Raw genomic sequence first — 3,870 nt, 5'->3', positions numbered from 1 at the left:
TCACATTTTCCGGACTAAAATCTAAGTACTTCCCCCGAACCATTGTAACATAGTTCTTTGGATCCGGGTTCTTACTTTGATCATGGTTCTTGGTGATCCATGCATTAGCATAGAACTCTTGAACCATTAGGATGCCGACTTGTTGGATGGGATTTGTTAGAACTTCCCAACCTCTTCTTTGAATTTCATGTCGGATCGCCGGATACTCATTTCTTTTGAGTTTGAAAGGGACCTCGGGGATCACCTTCTTCTTGGCCACAACATCATAGAAGTGGTCTTGATGGGCTTTGGAGATGAATCTTTCCATCTCCCATGACTCGGATGTGGAAGCTTTTGTCTTCCCTTTCCCTCTTCTAGAGGATTCTCCGGTCTTGGATGCCATCAATGGTAATGGAAAAACAAAAAAGCTATGCTTTTACCACACCAAACTTAGAATATTGCTCGCCCTCGAGCAATAAACAAAATAATAGAAGAAGAAGAAGAAGAAATATGGAGAGGGAGAGGGAGATGTGGTTTCGGCCAAGAAGGGTGTAGAGGGGTGTGTTGTGTGAATTTGATGAAGAATGGAGGTCTTTATATAGGGAAGGAAGGGGGGTTAAAGTTCGGCCATATGGGTGGGTTTGGGTGGGAAATTGGTTTTGAATTTTGAAGGTAGGTGGAGTTTATGAGGTAGGTTTATGGGGAAGAGTGGATGGATGTGAGTGGTGGAGAGATGATGGGGAAGAGAGATTGAGGTGATTGGTGAAGGGTTTTTGGGGAAGAGTGTTTATGGAGTTGTGTGAAAGAGAGTGGTGAGAAGAAGTGAGTGGAAGTAGTTGGGGATCCTGTGGGGTCCACAGATCCTGAGTGGATCCTGTGGGGTCCACAGATCCTGAGGTGTTCAAGGATCTACATCCATGCACCCATTAGGCATGTAAAAATGCCTTTGTACCCAACTCTGGGCGTTTAGCGCCAGGTTGGTGGCCATTTTGGGCGTTCAACGCCCATCTGTGTGCCATTTCTGGCGTTGAACGCCAGAACCATGCCTGTTCTGGCGTTCAGCGCCCAGAAGCTGCCCATTTTGGGCGTTCAGCGCCAGAACCATGCTCTGTTCTGGCACTGAACGCTAGACAGATGCTCCTCCAGGGTGTGATTTTTCTTCTGCTGTTTTTGATTCCGTTTTCAATTTTTATATTTATTTTGTGACTCCACATGATCATGAACCTAAGAAAACATGAAAAATAATAAAAATAAGAATTAGATAAACATTGGGTTGCCTCCCAACAAGCGCTTCTTTAATGTCAATAGCTTGACAGTGGGCTCTCATGGAGCCTCACAGATGTGCAGAGCTTTGTTGAGACTCTCCAACACCAAACTTAGAGTTTGGATATGGGAGTTCAACACCAAACTTAGAGTTTGGTTGTGGCCTCCCAACACCAAACTTAGAGTTTGATTGTGGGGGCTCTGGTTGACTCTGCTTTGAGAGAAGCTTTTTCTGCTTCCTCTTCATGGTTGCAGAGGGAGATCCTTGAGTTTTAAACACAAGGGAGTCCTCATTCCATTGAAGGACTATTTCACCTCTGTCAACATCAATTACAGCTCTTGCAGTGGCCAGGAAAGGTCTTCCTAGGATGATGAATTCATCCTCTTCCTTTCCAGTATCCAGGACTATGAAATCAGTAGGTATGTAAAGGCCCTCAACCTTTACTAATACATCTTCTACTTGTCCATAAGCCTGTTTTCTTGAGCTGTCTGCCATCTCTAGTGAGATTTTAGCAGCTTGCACCCCATAGATTTCCAGTTTCTCTATTACAGAGAGGGGCATGAGGTTTATTCCTGAACCAAGGTCACACAGAGCCTTAAAGATCATGGTGCCTATGGTACAGGGTATCATGAACTTTCCAGGATCCTGTCTCTTCTGAGGTAATATCAGTTGATCCAGATCACTTAATTCATTGATGAACAAGGGAGGTTCAACTTCCCAAGTATCAATGCCAAATAATTTGGCATTCAGCTTCATGATTGCACCAAGAAACTTGGCAGTTTGCTCTTCAGTAACATCCTCATTCTCTTCAGAAGAGGAATACTCATCAGAGCTCATTAAGGGCATAAGGAGGTTCAATGGAATCTCTATGGTCTCTAGATGAGTCTCATATTCCTTTGGTTCCTTAGAGGGAAGCTCCTTATTGACCACTGGACGTCCCAGGGGGTCTTCCTCCTTGGGATTCACGTCCTCTCCTCTCCTCACAGGTTCGGCCATGGCGCTTATGTCAATGGCCTTGCACTCTCCTTTTGGATTCTCTTCTGTATTGCTTGGGAGAGTACTAGGAGGGATTTCAGTGATCCTTTTACTCAGCTGGCCCACTTGTGCTTCCATATTTCTAATGGAAGATCTTGTTTCATTCATGAAACTTACAGTGGCTTTAGATAGATCAGAGACTAAGTTTGCTAAATTAGAAGTATTTTGTTCAGAGTTCTCTGTCTGTTGCTGAGTGGATGATGGAAAAGGTTTATTATTGTTAAACCTGTTTCTTCCACCATTATTAAAGCCATGTTGAGGCTTTTGATCCTTCCATGAGAAATTTAGATGATTTCTCCATGATGAGTTATAGGTGTTTCCATAAGGTTCACCTAAGTAATTCACCTCTGCTATTGCAGGGTTCTCAGGATCATAAGCTTCTTCTTCATAAGAAGCCTCTTGAGTACTGTTGGATGCAGCTTGCATTCCATGCAGATTCTGAGAAATCATATTGACTTGCTGAGTCAATATTTTATTCTGAGCCAATATGGCATTCAGAGTATCAACCTCAAGAACTCCCTTCTTCATAGGCGTCCCATTACTCACAGGATTCCTTTCAGAAGTGTACATGAACTGGTTATTAGCAACCATGTCAATGAGTTCTTGAGCTTCTGCAGGCGTTTTCTTTAGGTGAATGGATCCACCTGCAGAAGTGTCCAGTGACATCTTTGATAGCTCAGATAAACCATCATAGAATATATCCAGGATGGTCCATTCTAAAAGCATGTCAGAAGGACACTTTTTGGTCAACTGTTTGTATCTTTCCCAAGCTTCATAGAGGGATTCACCTTCTTTCTGTCTGAAGGTTTGAACATCAGCTCTAAGCTTGCTCAGCTTTTGAGAAGGAGAGTACTTGGCTAAGAAAGTCGTGACCAGCTTATCCCAAGAGTTCAGGCTGTCTTTGGGTTGAGAATCCAACCATAATCTAGCTCTGTCTCTTACAGCAAAAGGGAAAAGCATGAGCCTGTAGACTTCAGGATCTAGTCCATTAGTCTTAACAGTATCACATATCTGCAAGAATTCAGTTAAGAACTGAAAATGATCTTCGGATGGAAGTCCATGAAACTTGCAGTTCTGCTGCATCAGAGAAACTAATTGTGGTTTCAGCTCAAAATTGTTTGCTCCAATGGCAGGAATGGAGATGCTTCTTCCATGTAAATTGGAATTAGGCGCAGTAAAGTCACCAAGCATCTTCCTTACATTATTATTATTTTCGGCTGCCATCTCCTTTTCCTGTTCGAAAATTTCTGAAAGGTTTTCTCTGGATTGTTGTAATTTAGCTTCTCTTAGTTTTCTCTTCAGAGTCCTTTCAGGTTCTGGATCTGCTTCCACAAGAATGTTCTTATCCTTGCTCCTGCACATATGACAAAGAAGAGGGCACAGAAAAATAATAATAATAGAGATTCTCTTTACCACAGTATAGAGGTTCCCTTATGTGAGTAGAAGAAAAGAGGAAGAAATTCGAACACAGATAGAAGAGGGGGTTCGAATTTGGTGATGATGTGAGGGAGAGATGTTAGTAGATAAATAAATAAATAGAATAAGATGAGAGAGAAGGAGGGAATTTTCGAAAATTTTTGAAAAGGAGTTAG

At 42.4% G+C, this 3,870-nt stretch overlaps 1 non-coding gene across 1 annotated transcript; it reads left to right on the top strand.

Moving 5' to 3' along the window:
- Nucleotides 1-2,998: 2,998 nt before the first annotated feature.
- LOC112752454 (small nucleolar RNA R71) lies at nt 2,999-3,106 on the top strand. The gene has a single exon (XR_003176890.1). It is a non-coding gene; the product is annotated as a small nucleolar RNA R71 (small nucleolar RNA).
- Nucleotides 3,107-3,870: the final 764 nt, after the last annotated feature.

Source organism: Arachis hypogaea, chromosome 15 (assembly GCF_003086295.3).
Source record: "Arachis hypogaea cultivar Tifrunner chromosome 15, arahy.Tifrunner.gnm2.J5K5, whole genome shotgun sequence".
Lineage (NCBI taxonomy): Eukaryota > Viridiplantae > Streptophyta > Magnoliopsida > Fabales > Fabaceae > Arachis > Arachis hypogaea.
This window is presented reverse-complemented; position numbering and strand designations above follow the sequence as displayed.